Here is a 22199-nt window from a genome sequence, read left to right as displayed (position 1 = left end):
CATCTTTCAAGATCCTACAGTCTGTTTCGTTCACAAGTTTTGGTTGCAAGCAGGATAAATTGCCTACAGCAGAACAGGAACTTATTGGAAAGATATTGTCATGGATTGAATTATGTTCCCCCCAAAAGTGTGTATCAATTGGGCTGGGGCATGATTCCTGGTATTGTGTGATTTTCCCATATGTTCTAAATCCTGCCTGTATGATGTTAATGAGGGAGGATGGGCGGCGGTTGTGGTAGTGAGGCAGGACTCAAGCAACAGGATTGGTCTGTGTCTTGAGGCAGTCTCTGAGATATGAGAAGCAAGCAGAGATACGGGGGACCTCATACCACCAAGAAAGCAGCACCAGGAGCAGAGCATGTCCTTTGGACCTGGGGTCCCTGGGCCTGAGAAACTCCTCGATCTGGGAAGATTGAGAACTAGAACCTTCCTCCAGAGCCAACAGATACAGAAAGCCTTCCCCTGGAGCTGACACCCTAAATTTGGACTTTCGCCTACTTTACTGTGAGAAAATAAATTTCTCTTTGTTAAAGCTATCCACTTGTGGTATTTCTGTTACAGCGGCACTAGATGACTAAGACAGATATCAAGTAGTTTGCAGGGGAGTTGGAGAAGCAGAAAGAAGAGGGGAGAACCAAGCCGGCTAACTACCGCTGTCCGGAAGTGCTGGGACCATCTTGTTCAGAGCAATTCCAATCGCACCCTCCTTTGTCTTTGTCATCCTCTCAAGTTTCAGAGTCCTGAGCGGGAGGGTTCTATCATCCAGTCTGAGGTTGTACGTCTCGCAGGGTCTCTGGGAATAAGGACAGTGAGGAACCTACTCTGCCTCTATCCAAAGACTGGACAGGAGGACTCCATGAAAGTAGGAAGGGGGTTGGATGTAAGGTAACCAATTCATGGCACCTTCATCTCTCAAGGCCTATTTCTTGTTTTTTTTCCTACCAGTTACTGGTTGCCATTGTGCCTACGCCGACTCCTGGCAACACCATGTACGTCAGATGTGCCCCACAGGATTGTCAATGACTGATTTTTTGGAAGTAGATCACCAGGCCTTTCCTTCAAGGCACCGCAGGGTGGACTGAAATCTCCAACCTTTTGGTTAGCAGCTGAGTGAGATGACTGTTTGTACCACCCAGGGACTCCATGAGGCCACCACCTTTCATAAAGCCTCTCCTGATTGTCATATTTTGTTTCATACTTTTCATAGTTAGCTTTATATGATTGTTGTTTGCATACTGGTTTTATCCTTCCTCTAAGATAAAAAACTCTTTCTTTGTTTCTCCTGAATTGCTTCTTACAACATCTTACAAATGGAAAAGTAATAGAAATGTTTAATTGAATGAGGGTTAAAATAGAAGGTCACAGAAAGGCTGACATGTTTACTGTGTGACAAGCACATAGTTTAGGCATTTTTATGTTATCTCATTTAATCCTCATAACTCTTTGCAATAAGACTCTTATCCGAGGCTCGGGGTGATTAAATGACTCAAATCGCAGGTTTGTAAGTAGGCTTTGGACCTCTGAGGTTTGACTCAGCACTCTCAACCATTGTGTTATAGATGAATCCAGGGAGGGGGTTAGATAGGTGGGCTTGAATGGTGCTTTGAAGAAAGAAAAGTAAATAACTGGTTGCCCTAGAGTCAATTCTTACTCATAATGACCCCGTGTGTGTCACTGCACTCCACAGGGTTTTCAATGGCTGATTTTTCAGAAGTAGCTTGGCAGGCCTTTCTTCTGAGGCATCTCTAGGTTGACTGAGAGCTCTAAACTTTTGGCTGGCATTTGAGCATGTCAACTGTTTATGCCACCCATGGACTTCAGGTTTTAAACAGGTGAGGTGGTAAGGGGGTGGGGAATTCCTAGCTGCCTCCAGCACTGTAAGGATGTGAAAATTTGTGTTGCTAGGAGTCAGAATGGACTCCTTGGCAATGGGTAAGTGAGGGTGGTGGGGAAACCAGAGTGACTGAAGGGAATAGTTTATACTGGGGCGGAGTTACAAACTACACTGTTAGGGCAGGACTACGTTCTAGAGGTCTTTGAAAGATAGTCGAGTTTAATGCTGAGGTGATTTGGGGGAAAAGGTTTATACTTCCAACAGTTGCAACATTTCATTATTGAAACAAACAGGCACATTAATGGAGTAACCCAGAAACCCAGTGCTGTCGAGTCGATTCCGACTCATAGTGACCCTTTAGGACAGAGTAAAATTGCCCCATAAAGTTTCCAAGGAGCGCCTGGTGGATTCAAACCGCCGACCCTTTGGTTAGTAGCCGTAGCACTTAACCACTACACCACCAGGGTTTCCATTAATGGAGTGGAATGCAGAAATACATATATGCATTTTTAGATAAAGACAGACTTCAAAGAAGCGTCTTACCTATGTTGGATCTTATAGTGAGTTGAATCGTGACCCCCACCCCATAAAAGATACATCCACCCAGAACCTGTGAATGGGACCTAATTTGAAAAAACAGTCTTTGCAGGTATAATAAATCAAGGATCTCCTGATAAGATCATCCTGGATTAGGATGGATTACCAAAACCAAACCCACTGCCGTTGAGTCGATTCTGACTCATAGCAATCCTGCAGGCCAGAGTAGAACTTCCCCTTACAGTTTCCAAGGAGCCCCTGGTGGATTCGAACTGCCGACCTTTTTGGTTAGCAGCCATAGCTCTCAACCACTACGCTACCAGGGTTTCCAGGATGGATTAGGTGGGCCCTAAATCCACTGGTAAGCAACCTTACAAGAGAAAAGACAAGTGGAGAGGACACAGAGGGATGGTCATGTGAAGACAGGGACAGGGGTTGGAGTCATGCTGCCACAGGTAAGGAGCTTCTGGAGTCACCAGAAGCTGGAAGAGGCAAGAAAGGATTCTCCTCTAGAGCTTCTGGGGGGAATGCAGCCCTACTGACACCATTTTTTCCTGATTTTTGACCTCCAGATTGTGACTGAGAATAAGTTTTGTGGTTTTAAGCCATGCAGTTTGTATCGGCCCAGGGAAACCAATGTAGGCTTCTTAGGGCTAGATTGCCCAGTCTTCCTTGGAGCAAATGCTCACCCCTTGTGTGATTAGAGGAGTTTCAGCAGACTGCGGTGGGAAACTGGGAGCTTGAGGTGTGCGGTCACCTTACAGAAAGCAATTTGGCCTTTGTTCTGTTTTTCATAGCTGTACCAACACCTGAGGCTGATGAATGGGGGCTGATCTGACCAAGAGGGATCACCTGAGTGCCCAATGCTGCCTAAGCCTCACAGGCATGATGTAATCTACCACAGCCACGTGGTGAGGCTGATAAAGGCCCAAGGCTCAGAGGTGCTTCCTGGCTTGTGACCATGTACCAGAGACTAGTGTGTTCTTTGGGACGTGGAAGCTCTGTGCTGTGACCCATCCCAGGCCTCATCCTGTGTGTCTCTTCATTTGTATCCTTTTTGGTTGTAATAGAGTTGTAGCTGTTAAGTATGGTGCACTCTCCAGGAGATTTGCTGAGTCACTCCAGTGAATTGATGAACCCATGGGGCAGCCGAGAGCCAGGCGGGCTTCTGTCTGCCTATTTGGCAATCTGAAAGAAGGTGTCCTTCTAATGTGTGAGGTCTGACCCATGACCTAGCACTAGGTGGGTAGGGCCCAGTAATGCTGCATGGATAGCTGGTCTGAAATATGGTATCCGTGTAACTTGTGGGCTCTGACGCAGCTCTGGGTGGCTAGCGTGGGAGGGTATGCCTGTGAGTGGCTGGTGACAAGAATGGAGAAGTGGGAAGTTAAGGACTGAATCCGTCCCCACACTTTGGGAATCGGACTCTTGTTGATGCCGGTGGCATGTCTAGGGTATCGCCCTGGTCCTGGGTGCATGGAGCCACTGGACAGTTTCTGTTAACTCGGTACGGCCCAACGTACTTCCTCAAGCACCCAAACCCAAACCCAGTGCCGTCGAGTTGATTCCGACTCCTAGTGACCCTATAGGACAGAGTAGAACTGCCCCATAGAGTTTCCAAGGAGCACCTGGCGGATTCAAACTGCTGACTCTTTGATTAGCAGCTGTGGCACTTAACCACCATGCCACCAGGGTTTCCTCCTCAAGCACAGTAACGTGTTAATTAAAAGATGAACAAACTTGACTTGTATTTTTGAGCTGATTGAGCCACCGTGAGTCAGTCGACTCAATGGCAATGGGTTTGGTTTTGGTTTTTATTATAATAGAGTTATTTAAAAGAAAGGTGTCAGATGTTTGGGCAGGGGCGCCATTTTCTGTAGGTAGCCGCTGGTCGTGATGGGTTAATAGAAACTTTCAGTGGTGCCAAGCACCCACAGGTGGTACAATACCTGCCATACCAGCCATACCCCAGTTCTGCCTCTGCCAGTTGATCCGTACCTTGCAGTTAACGATGAAGGCAGGATCTGCCCAGCGCCACTTGCTTAGTGCAGGTGCCATGAGAGGCTTTTGTGCAAGGGGAGGGGCAAGAGAGAAGCCGGCTAGGAAGACATTGATATTCCATGTAAATCTGGGGGATGGGAGGAAGTGAGGTATGGGAGGCGAGTTGGAAGGTAGTGGGTACAAGAGGAAAGAACAAGAGACTTAGAGTCAAGAACATGAGGGTTCTGTTCCCAGCTCTGGCACTTACTTTTTCAATTTTTTCATCTGTAAAATGGGGATAATATTGTATGTGAGTTAGAGATAATATATGTAAGGAATTCAATAAATACACATTACAATTATTGTTAATGATATAAATATTAGGATGGTGGCATTGGAAATAGAAAGGTACTATCAAAGAGATGTTTAAGAATCAACAGGACTCAGAATCACAGGAGTTTAGACCGAAAGCGATCTTAATGTCCTCTAGTGCCGCCTCCTTACTTTCCTTGGGGAGAGCTAAAACAGTGGGGATGAAAAAGTCCTGGCAGCATGAGCTTTCTACCTTGGGAGCCAAGGTGCATGGTGCACTCCTGGGCAAGCCTGAGAGATGGTGGGAGAAGGAGCTAACTCGGAAAAGTGATGAGTTCACTCTGAACATGCTGACTTTGATGAGACAACGAGTGGCCTACAGGAGAGGTCTTCTGGGCCGCTGATAGTAAGGCATTGGAGTGTAGGTAAGAGATCAGGGCTGAGGAGGTATCTAAGGCTACAGAGCTAGGAGTTATTGGCTGAAAGTCCAGCTTGCAAGATATAAAAAACCATTGTCTCTCTTAAAAAAAAAAAAATCAGAATAAAAACAAAAGGCCAAAGTCAGCTTTGGGAATATTACGGTTACAGGTTGGGGAGTCAAAATACCCCACAAAGAGACAGATGGGTGGGCAGAAATGTAAGAGAATCAGAATTAGTCATTTTAGACAAATGAAAAGATGATCATGTTTGAAATATAGTAGAAAGGACACGTTTCAGAAAACTGTACAGGATGACGTTTGAGGAAAAGACCACTGGGTTTAGACAGAGAACGCCGTGGGTGACTTTAAGAAATTACCAGAGGAAGAAGAGGAAACACTGGGTGAAGTTCACACATCCATGATTCAGTCAAAGTTTACAAAACAAGTAAAAACTAGGTTGATATCATTATACTTATTTTGAGTACGTTCATTTAAAACTGGGCCAGACCATGACTGGACTTCTGTTTTACTTATTGTAAAGCTGTTGTTGTTGTTAGCTGCTGTCAAGTAGATCCGACTCATGGTGACCACATGCACAATGTGATTGGGCCATCGTGATCCATATAGAGTTTCCATTGGCTGATTTTTGGAAGTAGATTGCCAGGCCCTTCTTCCTAGTCAAAATATTAGTAAAACAAGGTTTTCACAAAAGGATGAATCCAAACCAAACCCATTGCCATCAAGTTGATTCCAACTCATAGTGACCCCACAGGACACTGCCCCACAGAGTTTCCAAGAAGTGCCTGGTGGATTCGAATTGATGACCTTTTGATTAGCAGCTGTAGCTCTTAATCACTCTGCCACCAGGCTTTCCTTAAAGGATGAATGGAGGTCGCTTTTTTTCCAGCATCACTGCAGAGAAGAATGAAGATGTCCTGATTCCCCTAGCCCCTCCCACCAGAGATTGCTTAATGGGCACCACCTACTGCCAGGGACTGTGTCAGGTGGGTTAACATTACATTCCCATCTTGCAGAGGAAGAAACTGAGGCGTAGAAAGGTTAAGAGATAATTTGTGCAAGGTCACACAGTTGGGGAAACCAACAGTCACTGAATTGACTTCAAAACCATACTGACTCTAGTTACCTATCCTTGGATACTTCCTTTAGGGAACGCGATGGGATTTGTGAATCAAATAATACTACCCCGTCACTTTGGATAGATCATTACTGCTTTAATAATAATGGAGAAGCCAAGAATCTAGGAAAAAATCTTAACATGGAGACATGCCATCCCACTAGGACATCAGGATTATTTGCATGTTCAGGTTTCCTTTGGGAAGCCATATGGGAAGGGGACTGGAGAACAGACATCTGCACGCAAGTGCCTGCGAAAGTGAAACTTCTGTCTTTGCTCTTCCTCCGGGGTTTTAAGCTTCCAAGTTTGTTTACAGGTAAGCGGCAACTTGGTGCTGAGTGAACCAGTCCCCCACTAGTGACAACTCCTTCTGGGCCCACAGTCAGGCAGCTCCTTATGGCGTTCTGTCCTCGTGGGTGAGTGTGCAACCAGAATCCAACTGGCTCGAGCTGGTGACGATGCAGGGGAGGCAGCAGAGTTTGGGTTTCCTCTCCTCCCCTTAGGAAGTGCCTCCAACAGGGATGATGGAGCAAAAACTTGTCTGGTTAGGAGTGTAAACAGATGCAAGACAATCAAAAATATCCAAAAGCAATTACTGGGAGGCAGTGACATTTTTATGTAAGTCACTTTTCTGATGGACAACAGACCTGCTTTGCAGAGTGCCTTGGGGACGCTTCCGGGAGGGGGACAGTGGCCAAACAGTGCACTGATAAGAAAATCGAACTAAAAGGATGGGAAAGACGACCCTACCAGTCATTTAAGGCTGGAAGTTGCTGCCTTATGTTCATTCTCGTGCCTCACTCCCAACGGTAAAGGTACTTTCTTTTCTCTCCGCACATGGTACCGCGTTTCTCCCAGTATTTACCCGTCGCCAAGCGGCTCGCGCGCCACCCAGGCTGAGTATTCCCTTGCGTCCCTGCTATTCTTTTAAGCGTTCCAGGCCCTGGGCCGCCGATCTTCCACAGGGCCCCCGGCCGGGCCCGACAGCCTGCCCGGTGTCCGGTCCCGGAGAGGCGGCCGGAGGCTGGGTGCGGGCACGGATCGCACGCGGGGCGGCGGGGCGGGCCCGGGAGAACCCTGTGAGGAGGTGGCCGCGCCCTGTGCTGCCCGGGCGCCCCCAGGTGGGTCTCGGCGGCCGGCGCCCCAAGCACCCGGGGCCTGCGGCCGCCCCGCACGGCGTCAAGGCGCGGCCGGGGGAGGAGCGGCAGGAGGAGGCGGAGAGGGCAGCGAAGGGAGGGCGCAGAGGAGGAAGAGGAGCGGAGGAGGCGGGAGCTGGGCGCCGGGGGAGGGGTTGCCGCCGCCGGGGCTTCGTCAGGCTGAGAGCCGCGGCGGGCGAGCGAGGCGCGGAGCAGCGGGCGAGACGGGCGGGCGGACGGCCGGGCCTGGACGCGGCAGGGCCGAGGCGGCGACAGGGCTCAGCGGCGGCCGGGCCGGGGCAGCGCACGCCGGGCCGCGGGAGGGGGCGAGCGGCCGGCGGCGGCGCGAGGAGGGAAGCGGCGCAGACAAAGAGCGGCGTCTCCCGGGTGCTGAGCGCGGCCACCGCCGGGACCCCCGCGCCCGGCCCTCCGGGCGGCGCCGCGCGCGGCTGCCTCTCTGCCCTCGGCGGGCGGCGGCCCGGCCAACCCCTTCGCGAGGTAAGCGCCGCCGCCGGGGAGCACGGCCGGGACGGGCTCGGGGCGCGGGGGCGCGGGGGCTCCGCGGCCGCCGCAAACTTGTGGCCGTTCCGTGGAGTTGGGAGCGCGGCGGGGGCTCGCGGGGCGGGGCTGCGCCTGGAAAGGGACTCGGGGGACTGGGTTCCCTCTGCCCTCTCCACCGGGTCCCCGGGCCCTGCCGCGCGCGGCCTGGGGCGCCCCCTGCCCCGCGCTGTCTGCCCCTGGGGTCGGGCAGGGCTGGGCGCCGCACTTCGCAACTCCTCACCTTTCTTCTCGCCTGCCCGGCTCGGGCCCCTTCGCCGCCGACACTCCTGGAGTGTGGGCACTGGCCGTGGGCAGGCAGGAGGGTGCGGGAGCCGGGGGCTGCCGGTCGACCCCGCGAAGCTGGGACTGACTGACCCGGGGAGCTGGGGAGCCCCGGGCAGGCAGGGAGTAAGCGGCCTCCGAGCCAGCTGCGGGGACGAAGCTCGGGGCCGGGCGTGGGCGTGCGTCCTCCTCGGGGTCACAGCAGGCCCGTGGGGGTGGCCGGGGTCGCTGGGGCGCGTGCGTCCTCGGGAAGAACAGCCCTGGATTGCAGGGCTCCTGCGCAGGGGACGTGGGAGGCCGAGCTTTGCCGAGAGAACTTACTGTCCTTATTGGAACTATTTATGAATCCCCGCACAAAGCTGCTGTCATATCGCATAAAAGAGGTCCTCGCCTAGGCGAAGGGCGCTTTTGTGGCGGATTCAGCCGTGTCCTGTCCCAGATTTACTTGATTCTGTTACAGCCACCGGAACCAAAGTTTCTCATCACAGCTTTGCTCTCCTGGCTTATTCAGGACGATTTAAGTACGAAGTGGTTCCGAAGAATTTGGTGTGTGACTCCTAAGGCATTGACTGTAACTCCCTCACCAGCTTGGTTTTTGGGGGATATTGTATGGAGGGGTTTAATTTGCAAAACGCTTTAATTTGTAGACAATAAAGATCACCGTGGAAGGTCTGCGGGGGACGCTGGGGGTCACTGGCTGATGAACGTCAGACACCTGACTTAAGATAAACACTTTAACAGCTTCAGGGTCAAAGCAGTAATGTACCTGGAGTCTGCCTCAGCCACTTCAGACAATTCGGTTTGGCAGTTTCCCCTTTATTTGGCTTGTTTATTTTGCGAAGAGGTTTAAGGTCCATTCGGCCAAGTTTTCACCCCATCAGTTGGCTTCTCCATAATCAGTTGGCTTCTGCATAGTGCGAGCAAACCCCAGTGCTGGGCAAGAAAGGCTTACCAGCATCAAGTCCGTCTCCTTCCATTGACCCATAAAGAAGCTGCACTCTGGCCAGGTGGCTCCCTTTCCACCCACAGGTAGGAGAGTCCCCAGTCCCAGGACAGCCCTGGCTTCTTGAAGTAGATTTTGTGTAGGAATGAAAATTCGGGGTGTGCTTTGTGCCACTGTTTTTGATACAGTTGTAAACAGTACTTCTCAGTCTTAAGAAATGAAGGAAAAAAAGTGAAAATGAAATTTACCTGGGGCTGCTTTAATTTATCAGAACAGAAGTAAACTTTGCCTCTGAACACACTGGTAACTCACTCGCCAAATGTTCCTAGGTAAAGGGCAAATAAGAGAATTCAAGCATGTGCGTGGTTTATATAAATAAATGTTCATGATAATCAGTGGTAAACGTGGAGAAGAAATGTGGGATGTTTGGGTCTGTTGTTGGGTGCTGTCTAGTTGATTTTTACTCATGGTGACTCCTTGTGACAGAGGAAAACTGCCCCATAGAGTTTTCTTGGCTGTCATCATTAATGGCAGCAGATTACCAGGTCTTTGTCCCATGGAGCTGCTGGATGAGTTCAAACCACCAACCTTTGGTTAGCAGCCAGGCGCTTAACCATAGCGCCACCACGGTTCCTGGTTTGGTATAGATAAATTGGTTTTTAGATGTTGTTGGAGACAGATTTTCTGACGAGTGGGTGTGAACACGGTTTGTGAAGAAGTGACCACACCTCGATATTTCTCTCTCCTCAAGGTTGGTTTGATGTAGTTTTGATTGAAGAAAGTGGCAGAATCTTAATGGTGGTCTTAGGACGGCTTCATGCTGGAATTCAGAACTTGAAGCCAGTTGTAAGCTTGTGGAGGTGCCTTACTCATCTTCCTCTGCACCTGGGCCTGAGCTTCTTAGCTGCTGGGTAAACACTGAACTGGATTGTCACAGAATTCAGGATGTAGCTGGTGGCAAATTGCCATAGGAGAATTGACTGCTCCTTAAGCCCTGTGTCCACGAGGGGGGAAACCCATACTTTTTAGGTGGGTGAGGCATGTCTAAGGTGCATTTTAAATAGCTGTGCTCAGTTTCCTATCTGTTAAGAGCTAGCTGCCAACCAAAAAGGTCACCAGTTGGCATTGACCAGCTGCTCCTTGGAAACCCTACAGGGCAGTTCTACTCTGTCCTGTAGGGCTGCTATGATTCGGAATTGACTGGGCAGCAGTGGGCCTGGTTTTCAGTTTTTTTGATGCTCAGTTTCCAGGCTTTGAATTTTGCTCGATGGTAAGTTTTGGTCAAATCGTTATACAGCTGCATCCTGAATCTTCTCTGTCAGTCTCACCTTCTGGCGTTTGCGTAGGGGGTTATTGTTTTCCAACAAGCAGCAGCTCTTGCGTACACAGTGTTTGAGAAATGAATTATCATCTATGTTAAAGCACTGGAAATTCTCTGCATGTGCGCAGACTGGATAACCTTTTAAAATACTCTAAAGACTTCCTGATCGCCTGGAATCTTTTCCTTTATCACTGACATTAGCTAGATTTGCCCCGGCTAGGCCAGGGCTGTGCTGCTGTATAGAACACAAATGCTTCTAATCGCTCAGACAGGCCTGCAGTATACACTGGGGGAGACGCGGCTTGTGGAGGTGGGTCTTCGCCTTTAAAAAATGAGGCTTAAGATTGCTTGCTGGAACTGCAGGGGAGGGCAGTGGGTGAAATTTGGGTAACCAGTAAATTGTTTTTCACAAATGAACTGAAAACTCCCACAATCCACCCCAGAGGCTTAGGAAATTAAATAGTTTTTCCCATCCAGAGTTATTGCAAATGGCACTTCCAAATTGTTTCTCTTTCCTGAAATGAGTTATGGAAACACTTCACTGTGTGTTTTCAAAGGGCCTAAGCTAAAAATTATGTAATGTGCGTTGTTAACTGCTTGAGTTAAGGCAAGGAGCAGGTCAGGATAGGCCTTAATGGGTTATTGAAGGCGTGCAGCTGAGGTAAAAATAGTTTATTTCTCCTAGGCCGTTTTAGCAGTACAATTTTAAAAATTATTTTTTCTCTCCCTGCATTTCACGCCGAACACTGAATTTATCCCAAAGTGCTTGTATTTCTGAAGGTATAATTAACATTGGCAAGATATTACACCCTGTCCCCTAACATACACACGTTTACGTTCACACGTACATCCCTGCCTCAGGAATCTCAGTCCTTGAAGTCATGACAATGCAAAAAAAAAAAAAAAAACCCCACAAAAACTCCCAAAACAAACCTGCTGCCCTCCAATCAATTCCAACTCATGGCAACCCCATGTGTTACAGGGTAGAAGTCTGTAGGGTTCTTTTGGTTGCAGTCTTTATGGAAACAGATTGCCAGGTCTTTCTTTCGTGGTGCCACTGGGTGAGTTCCAACCTCCAACCTTTAGGTTAGTAGTCAAGTGTAAACCGTTGGTGCTGCTCAGGGAACTTGGCAGTACAAAAGTACTTTTAATTGTACTTTTTTCTCTTTAAGGGTTCACTCTGTTTTAGTAACTTCGGTCCTGTTATTTCCCCTACCTAAAATATTTTCATGCCCATTGGTTATAAAATAAAAACCCAAATTCTGTGGCTTTCTATTCTCTTTCCTTACTCCCAGCAGCCCACCATGGTGACGTCACAGTGGTGTTACTACGGCTGGCCAGCTCCTTTGTTCCTTTCTCCACTCCTTTGCTCTGCCTCATGGCCTCTCAGCCCTCTTGTGGTTTTAATTTCTCATCCATCCTGAAGGTCTGTCCCAATTCTGTATGGTCACCACATCTCTTTGCACCAACTTTGTCCAATTTCCCAACCCGAGGTGGTGACTTGGCCGTTGAACTTTCATAGCACTTTCTTTGAGCCTCTGATTTGGCATTTGTCATAGTCTGCCTTACGGTTTCTTTGTGTTCATATTTTTCTTTGTAGATTTTAAGCACCTTGAGGGCAGAAAGTTTTCTTCACTTAGTGTAACATCTTATACTATGTGTTGGGTGCACAACACATAGTTATGGATAATACATGCATATTGAATTCTGAGCCCTCAGGGTTACTGGGGCTCTAGAAAACTCTGTGGCCATTCTACCCAGTCACATGGGGGGAAGACTTTGTCAGTAGGATGTTGGAACAATGGGGTAAGTCGGTCTGGTTGCCTTTCTCCTTGGTAAACTCTCTGTCAAATGATCCATTCCTAGTTCTGAAACTAAGCTTAAAAGAAAACCAGAAAATCCCCCAACTATGTAACAACTTAGTGGTGGGCTTGTTGGCTGGCTTGCTTTCCAGTAGAGTTAGCCTGTTTCCAGGGCCCACCTAAAGTGGGAAACTTTGGGCAAAGCGCTCCTTATCCAGGCCTGATAAGTTATTTAGTACCATTCTACTTCTTGCTGCCATTTGTAATTTTAGTATTTTTAAGTAAAGCGGCTTCAAGTGGACTCAGATTTTAAATATCATGAATTCCTCTTTTGAAACAATTGAAAAGTGAGGTGCTTTTGCTGGTCTTTCATGAATGAAGGTTTAAAACAGCACAATCCGATGATAATAGACTCTAATTAATGCTTGTGTGATAATTCATAGTTTACAAAGCACTTTTCACATACTATCATGTTGAATACTCGAAATAACATGGCACAGTTGACCTAGCCTTTATTTATATGTGAGAAAGTTGGAGCTCGGGGAACTTGCCAGAGACTGTATACTCTGAACTTGTACCTAAGTGCTTCTGCTTCCAGCCTGTGTCCCTGGGCCACGCTAAGCAGGCAGCAAAGACTTAACACCAAAATGGTGCTGAGTAGAGTTGCTTGTAATGTGGCAGTAGATAGGGCAGAACTTTGTAGACCTTGGGTTTATGCCTCTGCCATGTTGCAAATGTGTACAGATATTGATAGGAGTAAATTCTGTGTAAGTTGCCTCTTTGAAAAAAACTATTTTGTGGGAGACAGGAGCAGTGGGCTTGTGACCCTTCTTCACTGTCAAGAGCCAGTGTCATCCTAGCAATTCTGAAGTTGAGGAGTGCTTATTCCTATTTAGTATGTAGCTACGTGCTCTAAAACAAGGCTGATTATTCTAGAAAGTCCTGTTGCTTTCATCACCCAGATCTGGAATCTGTGTTTATTTGAGGACACCAGCCTGTGATGGTTTCAGAGCAGTCAGAGTGGGGCGGGACTGTCTACTCGTATATATGTCAGTCATAGCCAAAAAAAACCCCAACCATTGCCGTCGAGCCCATTCCGACTCAGAGCAACCCTATATGACAGAGTAAAAGGTTTCCAAGGAGCGGCTGGTGGATTCGAACTGCTGACCTTTGGATTGACAGCCGAGGTCTTAACCACTCTACGACCTGGGCTCCACAGTAGGACCTTGCAGTAGGCAAGAAGCCTTGGCTTTGGGCTTACAAAGACTGGTCACATTTTAAGTAGAATAATTAAGGAGAGAAAAATGTCTTGACTTGATTTATGAATGCTTCCCCTCAACATACGCAGGTTTAACTGCAGTCAAGTTTTATTTATTATTATTTTTCAAATCAGGACCATGGTGAAATACCAGAGACATGGAAGGTGTTGGCACCTGGATGAATGGAGCAAAGTGTTAGAAGGCAGGGCAGGTGGCAGCCCCCAGCTGCCGCCCCCCTAGGCCTGTAACTGCTGTTCTGTGCATCTTTGCCCAGTAATGAGTGAGTGTTGGTCAGTGTACCGTGTGTGGGTAGGACACACCCTGGGTGCTATATGTCTGTTCTGACCTAGACTGATTTGAGTTGTCCAAGATGATGACACAAGGCGGGGGGAGTGTATACGTGACTGACCTCTTTCCAGCTCCAAATCTCTCTGATAATTCATGTTTCCTTTGTTCTTCATTCATTCATTCATTTATTCATTCACATGAAATAGCCAATGTTGTACTGATCATTTCCACCCAGAACTGTGAATGTGTCCAACTGTGTGTACCATCTCTGGACGCTTCTTTTTCAGTTAACCTTACCGAGCCATCCTTGGATTCCCCTGACCATCCAAATCCAGTTATCAGACCCCTAGTGATTCTACTTCCAGAATGTCTCGTATACCTGAGCCCTGCTCTGGTTGTTTTTTTCCTCTTTTCACTTGGACTGTTGAATAGCTTTCTAGCCATTCTTGCCAGTCTGTCCTCACTGCACCGCAAAATTCAAGTCTGGTCATAGCCCACACTCCACGCGTAGTGCTCTCCATCACCCTTGGGTTCATGTCTAAAGTCCCCAGCATGGCATGTGTGGCCCCGCTGGGCTCCCCAGGTTCCACCAGCCTCTAAATATGACCCTTCACCCCCCTCCTCAACATACCCTGAGCCAGTACAGTCACCCTAGGGCCACAGACGGAGTGGCAGTTTGCTAATTGTAATAATAATAATAACAAAATAGCAATGTTTATAAAAGTTTGAGAAGCATTGGGCTGATTGAGGGTTATCCTCTGTAATAATGACAGGGCAACTGCAGCTTTGTTCCGCTGGGATTGTGCGTGAGCCCTACTCTGCCTGGTGGGAAGGAAAGAGACTGAGTGCAGAAGATGGGGCGGGTGTTGGTTTTAATGCTGAGCGTTTCCCTGTAAATGCCCCTTGAAATGCTTGTCAAGAGCAGTGCTGTCCCGTAGAGATGATGCAGTTACAGATGGCGTTTTAGATATTCTAGTAGTCACGTTAAAAAAGTAGAGAGAAACACATGAAACTGATTTCCACAATATATTACATCTAAGATACCATTTTTACGTGCATTCAATATAAAAAAATATATATACATCATAAGTGGGGCCGAAGTCTCCGGAATCTGGCGTGTTTTACGTGTACAGCACATGTCAGTTTGCCGTAGCTCCATTTTGACTGCTCAGCAGCCACGCCAGGCTGCCATATTGGATTGCAGGTTTAGGGTGCAAAAATTGGATTCGGTTAGAAGCAAATATATATAACCAAAATACCTTGTGTGTTTTAGAAGTATTTTTAAATGTGTTTTCAATTACCAGTGTAAAATAAATTTTTTGAGTATCCGTATTCAATGTATTTCTGATATGTGCTAAGCGCTCAGTCCTTAAGTCCCGGTTGCCGACTAATCGACTTGGACTCATGGTGACCCCATGGTGTCAGAGTAGAACTGTGCTCCAGAGAGTTTTCAGTGGCCGAATTGCCAGGCCTTTCTTCTGAGGCTCCTCTGGATGAGTTTGAACCTCCAACCTTTCAGTTGGCAGTGGAGTGCCTTAACCATTGGAGCCCCCTGCCTAAGATTATATACCTAGTAAATGGCAGATCTGCAGTTCACACTCAGGGCATCTGGCTTCTGAGTCTCCTCTTATCCACTAAGCTAGGCTGCTGTCTCTTCATTAAGGTGTATCTGGACATCCGTAAAGCAGAACCATAAATTTTTATTATAAGATTACAGAAACATTTATGGAACATCATTGATAGGGAGAGCAACTTGGATATTCTGGTTCATTCTGGGAATCCCTTATCAGCCAAGTCTTGTAGGAGGCACCTGAACTTTGGAAGGACATAATAATAACTGCTAGGGTGGTCATTGGATCCCTGGTGACATAGTGGTTAAGAGCTACTGCTGCTCATCAAAAGGTCAGCAGTTTGAATCCACCAGCTACTCCTTGGAAACTGTATGGGGCAGTTCTACTCTTGTATTATAGGGTCGCTATGAGTTGCAATCGACTTCATGGCAATGGATTTGGTGTTTTTTTTAGGGTGGTCATTGGAGCCCTGGTGGCACAGTGGTTAAGAGCTCAGCTGCTAACCAAAAGGTTAGCAGTTTGAATCCACCAGCTGCTCCTTGGAAACCCTATGGGGCAGTTCTACTCTGTCCTATAGGGTCGCTATGAGTCAGAATCAGCTGGACGACATACAACAACAGACTGGTCATTGAAAGGTAGCAGTTAAAGGGTTACAGAAGGACATTGTTGGGCACCTTTGGCCTTGCTCCTCCTCTTCTCCGCCCCTCCCCACACTGTGCCTAATAAGGGGGCATCAGACTCCCTTGGAGGACTTGTTATAACACAGGCGTCTCTGGTGGAGGTCTCGGGTGGGACCTGAGAATTTTCTTTTCAAAGTTCTCAGATAATTGGCTGCTGTTGGTAGGGGCAGGGCACTTTGAGAGCCACTGTGGTAAGGAATTAGAATACAACTGGGAGAGTGAGGACGTTTTCTCTTATAATAGCATTTTAATGGGAACGTGGTCTGAAAGTCTGCTATGTAATAGCACCATATAAGCTTGTGTGATTATGCCATTTCATAAATAGCTGTGTGGTGGTTTCCCACCCCGTCAATACCATAGCGGAGAATGAGGTAGCTAGAGTAATTGTCGCCTCACTCCGCCACTCTGTACCTGAACCCATGCCTCTTGTATTGATGCGGTGTCTTACGTGAGGCCATTTTCAGCTGCTGCTTTTTTTCCTTTTTGAGTTACTGTTAGTAAAGTGAAGGTGGGTGGGTATTTGCTGAAAACCTTGGAGTTGAACACACTAAATCCTGTGTTTGTGCTCTCTTAACATCTATGAAGGTCCTGAATTCCAAGATGGCTTTGGAAATATACTTCCCAAGCCACAAGAGAGGCCATGTCAAGCCTCAATTTGGTAATCTTTGAAAACTCCTGGTAAAAGATTCCAATAGAAACTTTAATTTTAACTGCCATTCCTAGTGAGTTTTAACGTGCCGGAACAGTCCAGACCGGCCTTTCTGTGTCTGCAGGACCCTTGATCATCAGAGCTTTGGGCTTCCTTCCCCCAGAGCAGGTGGAAGTGAGATACTCTGAAGAGTCTGGGTGTCACTGTCGGGAGATGCTTCCCTATATAGCAAGACTAGAGAAAACATTAGGCTACAACTTGGATAGGCTTAGATTTGTAGTCCGTTGCTTCTCATATGGACAGCTATATGTAGCTTGTTTCAGGATGAGTAGTAGCAAAGATCGGTTTATATACACGTGGTTAATAATTCTCCCAGCAACTGTGGGGGCGGCCAGTGAGTGAGGAATAATAAGTTTAGTATAGCGTGCTACATGTTTAGAAAGGCGCCAGTAGCCATCTTATAGGACAGAGTCCATCACTGTTTAAATCTGTTTTCCTTAAAGGATATGCCTCAAATCCTTAACAAATTTTGGCTGTCTACCATGGATGTCTCCTAAGTCAACAAATATTTGAATTATGTCACTTATAAGCCTGGCTGCAGAAGAGAAGAGCAGTCTCTCTCTCTGTCTCTCACTCCAGTTGTGTTCATCTTAAGGAAAATTGCTTTAAAAGTTTGTATTCCTGTTTAAAGTCTCTGTGTGTGTGTGTGTGTGTGTGTGTGTGTGTGTGTGTAAGTGAGACAACGGGAAGGAGAGGGGAGAGATCTGGATTGATGATAAACAGCACTCTTTTCTTACTGCTCTGAGTGAATGGAAGCTGGTCTGGGGACACTGACATAAAACTATCAAGCTGCAGGAGTATTTTTAAGAGACCAAGAAATAACAAGGGACGGAGGGAGTTATTTTAGAGACGGTTTCAGGAAATTTGATACAGGTGAATGGTGACTTTTTGTCAGACTACTTCTTTTTTTTTTTTTAAGACAAATTTAGGAGCAACATCTTGCAAGACAGATATAAAAACTGATTTTTCTTCCCATTGCTTTTTCACGTTTATATCTGACTCACCTTGGGCTTAGTGCGCTCTCTTCTGCCCCGGCCGTTTATCTTAGAGTTGTTCTGTTTTCCATCTGTCTTCATTGCCTGCACTCCTATGACTTTTGTCCTTTACATGTCTCAGTTCTTGCCTTTTTAGGACCTACCTAGCTTGTATTTGGAAGATTCTCCTCACTTTTTTAAGCCATCTGCCTTGTTTCAGTTCCCTTTTCATAGTTTCCTTACTGGGTCTGTTTTATATGGTTCAGTAGACAAGACCCAGTGGAGACTATAAAGAAACTATGACGTTATCATACAAAAAAAGGGGAATGTCAGATTCCCTACTGTCTTAATTGTCGTTTTGAAGCTTGGCTGGCTGGAAGTGTAGCTTAGTTGATTGGTCATTATAGATTTAAGACCCGGGCGATTCATGTTGCTTCTTACACTTATTGAGCCATGTGCCTAATGTCCCTCGGCCTTGGTCAGTAAAGCTGATTCCACCTTTCCTAGGAAGTAGGTTCTCTTTTCGTGAATGTCCCAGAATGGCAAGGGTTACATGTAGAAGGAAGAAAATACGTTTTCTGCATACTGTGCGTTAATATATATGGGTTCTCGGGTTTGGATCTTATTAGCTATTAGATTTGGATTAGGAAGTGGAAGCAGTTCACTTTTGAAAATACACAAATACCTTTTTAAAAGTTAGTATTTTGAAAACGAATTGAGACTTGGACCTCCACCCCGTATATATATTAGTGGTCTTAACTAGAAGTGATTTTGCCTGTGTGGACATTTGAATGTCCAGATTGCTTTGACTGATGGTGTGTTGCTAGCATCTGTTGGGTAGAGAAAAAGGTTCTGTTAAACATTTTATAATGCACAGGGCAGTCCCCTACAATAAAGAACTGTCCAGCCTAAAAGATGACAATATTTATGCCACCTTTTTGTAAATGAAGGGTGTAATGCTTTGGTTAAACTTTTTTTTTTTTAATTGTAATCTGTTTATTTACTTATTTGTAACACTTTTTTAAGTTGTACTTTAGATGAAGGTTTACAGGTCAAATTTGTTTCTCATTAAACAATTAACGCACAGATTGTGTTGTGATATTGGTTGCCAACCCTGCGAAGTGTCAATACCCTCCCCTTCTTGACCTCGGGGTCCTGCCTACTCATCCTTGCCCCTGGGCTGGTGTGCCCATTTAGTCTCGTTTGTTTTGTTTTATGGGCCTGTCTAATCTTTGGCTGAAGGGTGAGCCTCAGGAGTAACTTCAGTACTGAGTTAAAAGGATACCTGGGGGCTGTACTCTCGGGGTTTCTTCAGTATCTGTCAGACCTGTACTGTTACCTGTTGCCATCGAGTTGATTCCGACTCATAGCAACCCTATGGGACAGAGTAGAACTGCCTCTTAGAGTTTCCAAGGAGTGCCTGGTGGATTCGAACTGCTGACTCTTTGGTTAGCAGCTGTAGCAGTTAACCACTATGCCGCCAGGGTTTCTGTCTTTGTGAGTTATAATCTTGTTCTGTATTTTTCTCCAGCTCTGTCTGGGACCCTCTGTATGATCCCTGTTAGAGCTGTCACTGGCGGTAGCTGGGTGTCATCAGGTTCTGCTGGACTCAGTCTGTTTGGGGCTGTGATACTTGTGATCCATTAGTCTACTTTGTTTAAACTTTTAACCCTTTATCGTGAATGAATTTTTTTATGTTTGTGATTTTTTTTTTTAGTGCTGTAATGTTTTCTAACTAATGGAATTGCACGCCGAATCACTGAGTGTTGGGAACCTTTTGTTAAGTAATATGGTGTTTTATTAATATTATGTGGTACACATATATACCCGTGAACTCTGGAGGTAAGATAGGTGGAATTTGGCCGAGAAAAAATTTTTTCTTGCCAATTGTTTTCTTTTTTGTTGGTTGGGTAGAACATCATTACATAACTGCCAAACCACTGTGAATCATGGCCCAGCAAAGTGGACACACAACCTGAACCAGCACAACAGGGTAATACAAATACCATGTCTCCAAACCAGTATGAGAATACACAAGGGGAGACATTACGTAATTCCAGCCTCCTGTAAAGCTAAAGCCCCCAAAGGAAGTGCTGTCGTGGGAACATTACCACTGCAGTGAATTACCTCTTACTGCCAAACAAGTACTTACAGCTCAGAAACCAGAAGATAGGCCCTTGGTGACTGCAAGAAACGTGCATGTGGTATGTCGAGGGTGCTACAACATGGGCTTATACTGTATTTCTTCTGAAAATAAGTTTTTCACATGGATCTTGCCTAATCTCGAGAATCGTCCGTACCCAATAACACAAAGAAAACCAGAGGTATTCTTACGAGGCTCATCTCTGTTCAGAATTCCAAACGGCCCAAAAATGTAATTGGTACTTACCTGTACCTGTGTACGTGAAGTACGGCAAGGATGCATGTTTACGGGGTATTTCCACTGAAAATAACTTATGCACTTGAATACTACGTAACGGCCGAAAACCACACCCTCCTGATAACGCAAAGGAAACGGTCGATGTACTTACAAGCCTTATCTTGCTGTACAGAGGGAAAAAGAGACAAAAGTCACTTACAGTCACTCTTCCCAGCTGCATCACCTTCTGCAGTAACAAGACAGCAACATGGCACCGGCCAACTTCCTTCCAGTTTAGCAGCTACAGAAGTCCCTGCCCCAACCTCAGCAAGTAGCAAAATGTTACAAAACCATACCCATAAGCCCCCAGAGGTGAAAAATATGAGTGGTACTTATATATACCAGTATACGTGGAAGAGTTAAACTAATGACATAAGTTCTTTTACACAATTGTACTTCTGGGGATTAATTTTTTCTTCCAATTTCATAAACATAATAGGAAAAGAACATGTATTTAGCCATCTAAATACTATTTATATATCTATACAGTTAAATATGTAAAGGAGAAACTTACTGTAATGTAAAAAAAAAAAAAAACAAACCCACTGCCGTTGAGTCGATTCCGACTCATAGTGACCCTATAGGACAGAGTAGAACTGCCGGAGTTTCCAAGGAGTGCCTGGCGGATTCGAACTGCCAGCCTCTTGTGTAGCTGACTTTATTTTATCCGTAATGTTAAGGTAAACATAGTGTACATTGCTTCTGTATTTTCTAATTCAACATATTTGGACCATATACCTATAAAATAGTGATGTTACAGGAAGCATTACGATAAAAACATATTCCCCTTGGAAGGTCTACTCACAAGGAAATAATAGCGTGCGGGGGTGGGGGGGAGGGAGTCTCTTACCAAATACTTTTAATAAGTAATTGATTTTCAGAGTTTAGTTTAATCAAACACATCTGTTTACTTAGCTGAGATGCCTTATAATTGGTGATTGTCTATAGTAAAAAAAAAAAAAAATTTATTATGAAAGTTCGTGAGATTCTAGGTTCAGCCTGATGATATTCTTTGAGCTGGTTGGTCACATCTGTTAGCTTTTGAATGTTTTATTTCCTTCACTGTATAGTTCTAAAATAAACTCTTCAGTAAAGACAGAACAAAAATACCACAAATTAGACCTTACCCAAGGCAAAGGAAAGGGAAAATTATAATTTGTCTGTTAATTGCTGACGCCCAGTGTCTAGATTAGTGCCAAAGCTGCCTGTTAGCTGTCCGAGAATATGATGTTGATGTCCGAATTTTTTGTCTTTATAAATAGGCTCTGACTTGATAAAGTAGGATAAGCCTAGAAATTAAGAGGGTTGTCAATTAGAAGTTCCTTGAAAGGAGAATTAAGAAAACAAAAGACACAGGGAAAGATTAGTTCAAAGAACTAATGGACCACATCTACCATGGCCTCTACCAGACTGAGTCCAGCACAACTAGGTGGTGCCCGGCTACCAGCACCGACTGCCCTGATAGGGATCACAATAGAGAGTCCTGGACAGAGCACGAGAAAAATGTAGAACAAAATTCTAACTCACAAAAAAAGACTAGACTTACAGGTCTGACAGAGACTGGAGAAACCCGAGAGTATGGCCCCCAGACACCCTTTTAACTCAGTACTGAAGTCACTCCTGAGGTTTACCGTTCAACCAAAGATTAGACAGGCCTGTAAAACAAACAATAACACCTGTAGTTTAACTATTTTTATGAGACCTTTTGTGGGCACACTGGCACAAAAGCAAAGATGAGAAGGCAGAAAGGGACAGGAAAACTAAACGAATGGAAGTTGGGAAGCTGAGGCTGAGAAGGGGAGAGTGTTGACACCTGATGGGGTTGGCAACCAGTGTCACAACACAAAACAATTTGGTATTAATTAAATGATGAGAAACTGATATGCTCTGTAAACTTTCACCTAAAACACACACAAAAGATATTTCCTTGGCTTTATCTTCATCTGTTTTGTGTGAATGATTTCCTGATATATTTCTCCACGTTTTTACTTTGTAGCTTCTTATCTCCTCTCTTCCTGTTCTGATAGTTACTAGAATAAACACAGAATCAGCACTTTG

The 22199-nt window shown here is 46.0% G+C and overlaps 1 protein-coding gene across 3 annotated transcripts in view; it reads left to right on the top strand.

The window, feature by feature from the left end:
• Positions 1 to 7680: 7680 nt before the first annotated feature.
• The window catches only part of NCK2 (NCK adaptor protein 2), a 169903-nt gene continuing 155384 nt past the window's right edge, over positions 7681 to 22199 (top strand). For all 3 annotated transcript variants that reach the window (XM_049856978.1, XM_049856975.1, XM_049856976.1), the window contains exon 1: positions 7681 to 7851. The gene's annotated coding sequence lies outside the window, so the exon portion shown is untranslated. The remainder of the gene's footprint in view (positions 7852 to 22199) is intronic.

This window comes from Elephas maximus, chromosome 17 (assembly GCF_024166365.1).
Source record: "Elephas maximus indicus isolate mEleMax1 chromosome 17, mEleMax1 primary haplotype, whole genome shotgun sequence".
Taxonomy (NCBI): Eukaryota; Metazoa; Chordata; class Mammalia; order Proboscidea; family Elephantidae; genus Elephas; species Elephas maximus.
This window is presented reverse-complemented; position numbering and strand designations above follow the sequence as displayed.